At 41.5% G+C, this 10,063-nt stretch overlaps 1 non-coding gene across 1 annotated transcript; it reads left to right on the top strand.

Annotated features, from left to right (window-relative positions):
• The first annotated feature begins 9,674 nt into the window (after window positions 1–9,674).
• Window positions 9,675–9,782, top strand: LOC112725260 (small nucleolar RNA R71). Its single transcript, XR_003164380.1, has one exon. It is a non-coding gene; the product is annotated as a small nucleolar RNA R71 (small nucleolar RNA).
• Window positions 9,783–10,063: the final 281 nt, after the last annotated feature.

Raw genomic sequence — 10,063 nt, 5'->3', positions numbered from 1 at the left:
ATGATGGAACTTCCAATACTTACCCTTAGCCAAGGCCTTTATCTCAATTAATTGTTGTTTGCTTTTGTTAGCTTGAATTCTTGCACCAACTCTCAAAACCACAAAAGATTTCCTAATCAATGATGTGCATTCTAAAGCAATTCCTAGGGAGAACGACCCAGGATCAATACTCTCGGTCATAGATTTTAGAATTGTTTGATGCGATATTTGCGTGTTGGTTAGACTATACTCACGATTGGATTCATTGTTAATTTCTAACCGGCATGAGAATATTTCGGTTCATCAAAATGGCACCGTTGCCGGGGAATTGCTTATGTGTGCCATTCTATTGGTTAGTGTGAATATGTTAATATGTGGATACTTGCATTTCTCTCTTGAGTGTTTGTTTGTTTGATTGTTAGTTAGGATTAGTCTTTGCTTAGATACCAATTGATGTCATGAACTTCTTATCTCCTTCATTGTATGACGCGTTCACTACCAAATCCGAGTTTAGCACCATTTAATTTGGAAATTGAAAGAACTTTGCTTCATATTAGGCAAGCTCGGAGGCGGTTAGCCTTTGAGGAAGATGAAAAGGGTCTTACCAATTCACCAACCATATCACCGTCATCCAACGAAGGCACTAATTACTCTTCCGTTGATACTACTAATAGTTCTTCTTTTGATCTAGGTGTTAACGATATGGCCGCTCCAAGGAGAGTTACTCTCAAGGAAGTGGGTGCACCGGATTTTGTTCTCCAACCTCTCCACGTGCTTCATCCCAACTTGAATGCAAACTTTGAACTCAATACTGCTCTCATCAATCTTTTACCAAAGTTCCATGGACTTTCCGCACAAGATCCAATTAGACACCTTAAGGACTTTCATGGTGTATGCTCGACCACTAGGCGGGAAGGATCCGATGAAATGGCTATATGGTTGTTTGCCTTCCCTTTCTTTCTTGAGGGAAGAGCCAAGGACTGGTTTTATACCTTACCTAGTGATGTTGTGTCCGATTAGGACTTTCTTAGAAGAGAATTCCTTGATAAATTTATGCCCGTAGAAATGACGGACAAGCTAAGGAAGGAGATCTCATGTATTATACAAGGTGAAATGGAAACTTTGTATGACTATTGGGAGCGGTTTCGCAAACTTCTTGACTCATGTCCCAACCACATGATTGACACTCAAGTATTGCTTAGCTATGTGTGCCAAGGCATGAGAGAGCAAGATAAGAATCTATTGGATGCCTCAAGCAACGGTTCTTTGTCAAAGTATAGGATGGCGGAGGAGGCATGGCAACTCATTACCGACTTGGCCGAATCCACTCAACATGCTAGACGGAGAATCAACCGCCCAAAGGCCGTGAATGAAGTCTCTTCAAGTGGTGAGACCGCCACCCTTACCAAGATCTTGTGTGAAATGACAAGCCTTCTAAAGCAACTCCAAGTGAATCAACAATAACCTCCATCCCAACAACATCCACCGCCCCCTCAACACCAACAAAGCCAACAATTGGTCCCCCAAAAAGTGTGTGGTATTTGCTCATTGGTGCACAAAATTGTGATCTCTGGTAATGGCTCCAACAACTTGGTGCTCTAATCTCAATTCATAATTTGTCACAACTTCGATACAACTAACCAGCAAGTGCACTAGGTCGTCCAAGTAATAAACCTTACGTGAGTAAGGGTCGATCCCACGGAGATTGTTGGTATGAAGCAAGCTATGGTCACCTTGTAAATCTCAGTCAGGCGGATATAAAATAGTTATGGAGTTTTCGAAAATAAATAATAAACTAAGGATAGAAACACTTATGTAATTCATTAGTGAGAATTTCAGATAAGCGTGTAGAGATGCTCTCGTTCCTCTGAATCTCTGCTTTTCCGCTGTCTTCATCCAATCAGTCTTACTCTTTTCCATGGCTGGCTTTATGCAAGGGCATCACCGTTGTCAATGGTTACATCCCCTCCTCTTGTGAAAATGGTCCAAATGCTCTGTCACAGCACGGCTAATCATCTGAGGTTCCCGATCATGCTGGAATAGGATTCACCCTCCTTTTGCGTCTGTCACTACGCCCAGCAATCGCGAGTTTGAAGCTCGTCACAGTCATTCAATCCCAGAATCCTACTCGGAATACCACGGACAAGGTTTAGACTTTCCGAATTCTCATGAATGCCGCCATCAATCTAGCTTAAACCACGAAGATTCTGATTAAGAGATCCAAGAGATACTCATTCAATCTAAGGTAGAACAGAAGTGGTTGTCAGGCACGCGTTCATAGGGAATGATGATGATTGTCACGTTCATCACATTCAGGTTGAAGTGAGAATGAATATCTTAGAAGCGGAATAAGTTGAATTGAATAGAAAATAGTAGTACTTTGCATTAATCTTTGAGGAACAGCAGAGCTCCACACCTTAATCTATGGAGTGTAGAAACTCTACCGTTAAAAATACATTAGTGAAAGGTCCAGGCATGGCCGAATGGCCAGCCCCCAAAACGAGTTCACAGGATCAAAATACAATCCAGGATCCAAAGATATCTAATACAGTAGTAAAAAGTTCTATTTATAATAAACTAGCTTCTAGGGTTTACAAAAGTAAGTAAATGATGCATAAATCCACTTCCGGGGCCCACTTGGTGTGTGCTTGGGCTGAGCTTGAAGTCTACACGTGGAGAGGTCATTCTTGGAGTTGAACGCCAGCTTTTGTGCCATTTTGGGCGTTGAACTCCACTTTGCAACTTGTTTCTGGCGCTGGATGCCAGAATTTGGCAGAGAGCTGACGTTGAACGCCAGTTTGCGTTATCTAAACTTGGGTAAAGTATGGACTATTATATATTTCTGGAAAGCCCTGGATGTCTACTTTCCAACGCAATTAGAAGCGCGCCATTTTGAGTTCTGTAGCTCGAAAAAATCCATTTTGAGTGCAGGGAGGTCAGAATCCAACAGCATCAGCAGTCCTTCTTCAACCACTGAATCTGATTTTTGCTCAAGTCCCCCAATTTCAGCCAGAAAATACCTGAAATCACAGAAAAACATACAAACTCATAGTAAAGTCCAGAAATGTGAATTTAACATAAAAACTAATGAAAACATCCCTAAAAGTAACTAGATTCTACTAAAAACATACTAAAAACAATGCCAAAAAGTGTATAAATTATCCGCTCATCACAACACCAAACTTAAATTGTTGCTTGTCCCCAAGCAACTGAAAATCAAATAGGATAAAAAGAAGTGAATATACTATAAATTCCAAACTATCAATGAAACAGAGCTTCAATCATATGAACGGGACTTATAGCTTTTTGCCTCTTGAATAGTTTTGGCATCTCACTTTATCCATTGAAGTTTAGAATGATTGGCATCTATAGGAACTTCAAATTTCGAATAGTGTTATTGACTCTCCTAGTTCAGTATGATGATTCTTGAACACAGCTTCTTTATGAGTCTTGGCCGTGGCCCTAAGCACTTTGTTTTCCAGTATTACCACCGGATACATAAATGCCACAGACACATAATTGGGTGAACCTTTTCAGATTGTGACTCAGCTTTGCTAAAGTCCCCAATTAGAGGTGTCCAGGGTTCTTAAGCACACTCTTTTTTTTTTTTTGCTTTGGACCTTGACTTTAACCGCTCAGTCTCAAGTTATCACTTGACACCTTCACGCCACAAGCACATGGTTAGGGACAGCATGGTTTAGCCGCTTAGACCAGGATTTTATTCCTTTAGGCCCTCCTAACCACTGATGCTCAAAGCCTTGGGATCCTTTTTATTTGCCCTTGCCTTTTGGTTTTAAGGGTTATTGGCTTTTTGCTCTTGCCTCTTGGTTTTAAGAGCTTTTGGCTTTTTCTGCTTACTTTTTCTTTTTCTTTCTATTTTCTTTTTTTTTTTTGCCTATTTTTTTTTCTCTTTTTTTTTCTGCAAGCTTTGTTCTTTGCTGCTTTTTCTTGCTTCAAGAATAATTTTTATGATTTTTCAGATTATCAAATAACATGTCTCCTTGTCATCATTCTTTCAAGAGCCAACATATTTAACATTCTTAAACAACAATTTCAAAAGACATATGCACTGTTCAAGCATACATTCAGAAAACAAGAAGCATTGTCACCACATCAATATAATTGGTGCACGAAATTGTGATGTCCAGGCTCGAACAATCCCCGGTAATGGCTCCAAAGCTTGGGGTTTGATCTTAATTCATAATTGTCACAACTTCGATACAACTAACCAGCAAGTGCACTGGGTCGTCCAAGTAATACCTTACGTGAGTAAGGGTCGAATCCCACGGAGATTGTTGGTATGAAGCAAGCTATGGTCACCTTGTAAATCTCAGTTAGGCGGATATAAAATAATCATGGAGTTTTCGAATATATAATAAAATAGAGATAGAGATACTTATGTAATTCATTGGTGAGAATTTCAGATAAGCGAATGGAGATGCTTTTCGTTCCTCTGAACCTCTGCTTTCCTGCTATCTTCATCCAGTCAGTCTTACTCCTTTCCATGGCTGGCTTTATGTGATACATCACCACTGTCAATGGCTACTTTCGGTCATCTCTCGGGAAAATGATCCAATGCCCTGTCACGGCACGGCTAATCGTCTGGAGGCATCACCCTTGTCAATGGCTTCATCTTATCCTCTCAGTGAATAATATGCTCACGCACCCTGTCACGGCACGGCTATTCATCTGTCGGTTCTCGATCATGCTGGAATAGGATTTACTATCCTTTTGCGTCTGTCACTAACGCCCTGCAATCGCGAGTTAGGAGCTCGTCACAGTCATTCAATCATTGAATCCTACTCGGAATACCACAGACAAGGTTTAGACCTTCCGGATTCTCTTGAATGCCGCCATCATTCTAGCTTACGCCACGAAGATTCTGGTTAGGAGATCTAAGAGATACTCATTCTAGCTTATTTCATGTAGAACAGAAGTGGTTGTCAGACACGCGTTCATAAGGGAGAAGGATGATGAGCGTCACACATAATCATCACCTTCATCACGTTCTTGGGTGCGAATGGATATCTTAGAAGAGAAATAAGAAGAATTGAATAGAAAACAGTAGTACTTTGCATTAATCTTTGAGGAACAGCAGAGCTCCACACCTTAATCTATGGATTGTAGAAACTCTACCGTTAAAAATACATAAGTGAAGGTCCAGGCATGGCCGAGATGGCCAGCCCCCTAAAGCGTGATCAATAGTCTCCTAAGATGAACAATAGATTAAAACTGAGACCAAAGATGGTCAAAAAGACTAGTAAAGGGTCCTATTTATAATAAACTAGCTACTAGGCCATTTGTGGAGTTGAACGCCAGTTTCTGTGCCAGTTTGGGCGTTCAACTCTGGTTTTGGATCCTTTTCTGGCGCTGGACGCCAGATTTGGGCAGAAGGCTGGCGTTGAACGCCAGTTTACGTCGTCAATTCTTGGCCAAAGTATGGACTATTATATATTGCTGGAAAGCCCTGGATGTCTACTTTCCAACGCAATTGGAAGCGTGCCATTTCGAGTTTGGTAGCTCCAGAAAGTCCACTTTGAGTGCAGGGAGGTCAGAATCCAACAGCATCAGCAGTTCTTTTTCAACCTCTGAATCTGATTTCTGCTCAAGTCCCTCAATTTCAGCCAGAAAATGCCTGAAATCACAGAAAAACACACAAACTCATAGTAAAGTCCAGAAATGTGAATTTAACATAAAAACTAATGAAAACATCCCTAAAAGTAACTAGATCCTACTAAAAACATACTAAAAACAATGCCAAAAAGCGTATAAATTATCCGCTCATCAATAATTAAACTATGTTCAAGGATAAATTCGAAACTCATGTACTTCTTGTTCTTTTGAATTAAAAGATTTTTCATTTAAGAGAGGTGATGGATTTATAGGACATTCATAACTTTAAGACAAAGTTACTAACTACTAATGATCATGTAATGAAAACACAAACATGGATAAGCACTTATCATAGAGAAAATGAAAAATAGAGAATGAAAGAACAAGGAATGAGTCCACCTTAGTGATGGTGGCGTTTCTTTCTTGAGGAACCAATGATGTCCTTGAGCTCTTCTATGTCTCTTCCTTGTCTTTGTTGCTCCTCCCTCATTGCTTTTTGATCTTCTCTTATTTCATGAAGGATGATGGAGTGCTCTTGATGTTCCACCCTTAATTGTCCCATGTTGGAACTTAATTCTCCTAGGGAGGTGTTGATTTGCTCCCAATAGTTTTGTGGAGAAAAATGCATTTGAGGCATCTACGGGATCTCATGGTGATGAGCTTCATGCGTCTCTTGAGATCCATGAATGGGCTCTCTTGCTTGCTCCATCCTTTTCTTAGAGATGGGCTTCTCTTCCTCAATGGGAATGTCTCCTTCTATGAAAGCTCCAGCTGAGTAACATAGATGGCAAATAAGATGAGGAAAAGCTAGCCTTGCCATGGGGGAGGACTTTTCGGCTATTTTGTAGAGTTCAAGGGAGATGACTTCATGAACTTCTACTTCCTCTCCAATCATGATGCTATGAATCATGATAGCCCGATCCACAGTAACTTCGGATCGGTTGCTAGTGGAGATGATGGAGTGTTGTATGAACTCTAACCATCCTCTAGCTATAGGCTTGAGGTCCAGTCTTCTTAGTTGAACCAGCTTGCCTTTGGAGTCAATCTTCCATTGAGCTCCTTCCACACATATGTCCATGAGGACTTGGTCCAACCTTTGACTAAAGTTGACCCTTCTAGTGTAAGGGCGTGCATCTCCTTGCATCATAGGCAAGTTAAACGCCAACCTCACATTTTCCGGACTAAAATCTAAGTATTTCCCCCGAACCATTGTAATATAATTCTTTGGGTTTGGGTTCTTACTTTGATCATGGTTCCTAGTGATCCATGCATTGGCATAGAACTCTTGAACCATTAGGATGCCGACTTGTTGGATGGGTTTTGTTAGAACTTCCCAACCTCTTCTTTGGATTTCATGTCGGATCTCCAGATACTCATTCTTCTTGAGCTTGAAAGGGACCTCGGGGATCACCTTCTTCTTGGCCACAACATCATAGAAGTGGTCTTGATGAGCTTTGGAGATGAATCTTTCCATCTCCCATGACTCGGAGGTGGAAGCTTTTGTCTTCCCTTTCCCTTTTCTAGAGGATTCTCCGGTTTTAGGTGCCATCAATGGTAATGGAAAAACAAAAAGCTTATGCTTTTACCACACCAAACTTAGAATATTGCTCGCCCTCGAGCAAGAGAAGAAAGAATAATAGATGAAGAAGAAGAAGAAAATATGGAGGAGAGGGGGAGAGGTGTATTCGGCCAAGAAGAGAAGAGAGGGTTGTGTTATGTGAAAATGAGGAAGAATCGAGGGCTATATATAGGGAAGGGAGGTTAAGGTGATTGGTGAAGGGTTTTGGGGAAGAGTGTTTATTGGGAGGAGAGGGTGATTGAGAAGAGAGAAGAAGTGAGTGGAGGTAGGTGGGGATCCTGTGGGGTCCACAGATCCTGAGGTGATCCTGTGGGGTCCACAGATCCTGAGGTGTTCAAGGATTTACAACCTTACACCAAATTAGGCATGCAAAATGCCCTTACACACAACTCTGGGCGTTCAGCGCCAGATTGGTGCTTGTTCTGGGCGTTGAACGCCCATTTGTTGCCCATTTCTGGCGTTGAACGCCAGAACCATGCTTGTTTTGAGCGTTCAGCGCCAGCTCTCCTCCAGGGTGCATTTCTGGCATTCAAACGCCCAGATGCTGCCCATTTCTGGCGTTCAGCGCCAGAACCATGCTCTGTTCTGGCGTTGAACGCCCAAAAGATGCTCCTTACTGGCGTTTAAACGCCAGTGAGCTCCTCCTCCAAGGTGTGATTTTTCTTCTGCTGTTTTTGATTCCATTTTCAATTTTTCTATTTTTCTCGTGACTCCACATGATCATGAACCTATAAAGACATATAACTAATAAAAATATAATTAGATAAGAATTGGGTTGCCTCCCAACAAGCGCTTCTTTAATGTCAATAGCTTGACAGTGGGCTCTTATGGAGCATCACAGATGTTCAGAGCATTGTTGAGACTCCCCAACACCAAACTTAGAGTTTGGATATGGGAGTTCAACACCAAACTTAGAGTTTGGTTGTGGCCTCCCAACACCAAACTTAGAGTTTGACTGTGGGGGCTCTGGTTGACACTGTTTTGAGAGAAGCTTACTGTGCTTCCTCTCCATGGGTACAGAGAGAGATCTTTGAGTTTTAAACACAAGGTTGTCCTCATTTAATTGAAGGATCAATTCTCCTCTGTCCACATCAATCACAGCTCTTGCTGTGGCTAGGAAGGGTCTTCCAAGGATGATGAATTCATCCTCATCCTTCCCAGTATCTAGGACTATGAAATCAGCAGGGATGTAAAGGCCTTCAACCTTTACTAACACGTCCTCCACTTGTCCATAAGCCTGTTTTCTTGAATTGTCTGCCATCTCTAATGAGATTTTAGCAGCTTGTACCCCATAGATTCCCAGTTTCTCTATTACAGAGAGGGGCATGAGGTTTATCCCTGAACCAAGGTCACACAGAGCCTTAAAGATCATGGTGCCAATGGTACAAGGTATTAAGAACTTTCCAGGATCCTATTTCTTCTGAGGCAATGTCAGTTGATCCAGATCACTTAGTTCATTGGTGAACAAGGGAGGTTCATCTTCCCAAGTTTCAATGCCAAATAATTTGGCATTCAGCTTCATGATTGCACCAAGTTACTTGGTGACTTGCTCTTCAGTAACATCTTCATTCTCTTCAGAGCTCATGAATGGTGTAAGGAGGTTCAATGGAATCTCTGTGGTCTCTAGATGAGCCTCAGATTCCTTTGGTTCCTCAGAGGGAAGCTCCTTATTGATCACTGGACGTCCCAGGAGGTCTTCCTCCTTGGGATTCACGTCCTCTCCTTCCCTTACAGGTTCGGCCATGGTGATCAATTCAATGGCCTTGCACTCTCCTTTTGGATTTTCTTCTGTATTGCTTGGGAGAGTACTAGGAGGGATTTCGGTGATCCTTTTACTCAGATGGCCCACTTGTGCCTCCAAATTTCTAATGGAGGACCTTGTTTCATTCATGAAACTTACAGTGGCCTTAGATAGATCAGAGACTAAGTTTGCTAAATTAGAGGTATTTTGTTCAGAGTTCTCTGTCTGTTGCTGAGTTGATGATGGAAAAGGTTTACTATTGTTAAACCTATTTCTTCCACAATTATTAAAGCCTTGTTGAGGTTTTTGATCCTTCCATGAGAAATTTGGATGATTTCTCCATGATGAGTTATAGGTGTTTCCATAAGGTTCGCCCATATAATTTACCTCTGCTATTGCAGGGTTCTCAGGATCATAAGCTTCTTCTTCAGAAGATGCCTCTTGAGTACTGTTGGATGCAGCTTGCATTCCATTCAGACTCTGAGAAATCATACGGACTTGCTGAGTCAATATTTTGTTCTGAGCCAATATGGCATTCAGAGTATCAATTTCAAGAACTCCCTTCTTCATAGGCGTCCCATTATTCACAGGATTCCTATCAGAAGTGTACATGAACTGGTTATTAGTAACCATGTCAATGAGTTCTTGAGCTTCTGCAGGTGTTTTCTTTAGGTGAATGGATCCAACTGCAGAAGTATCCAATGACATCTTTGATAGCTCAGATAAACCATCATAGAATATATCCAGGATGGTCCATTCTGAAAGCATGTCAGAAGGACACTTTTTGGTCAGTTGCTTGTATCTTTCCCAAGCTTCATAGAGGGATTCACCTTCTTTCTGTCTGAAGGTTTGAACATCCACTCTAAGCTTGCTCAGCTTTTGAGGAGGAAAAAACTTGGCTAAGAAAGCCGTGACCAGCTTGTCCCAAGAGTTCAGGCTATCTCTGGGTTGAGAATCCAACCACACTCTAGCTCTGTCTCTTATAGCAAAAGGGAAAAGCATGAGCCTGTAGACTTCAGGATCTACTCCATTAGTCTTAACAGTATCACATATCTGCAAGAATTCAGTTAAGAACTGAAAAGGATCTTCAGATGGAAGTCCATGAAACTTGCAGTTCTGCTGTATCAGAGAAAATAGCTGAGATTTCAGCT

Source organism: Arachis hypogaea, chromosome 11, assembly GCF_003086295.3.
Source record: "Arachis hypogaea cultivar Tifrunner chromosome 11, arahy.Tifrunner.gnm2.J5K5, whole genome shotgun sequence".
Lineage (NCBI taxonomy): Eukaryota > Viridiplantae > Streptophyta > Magnoliopsida > Fabales > Fabaceae > Arachis > Arachis hypogaea.
The sequence above is the reverse complement of the archived record's forward strand: the minus strand, read 5'-3'. Positions and strand labels throughout refer to the sequence as shown.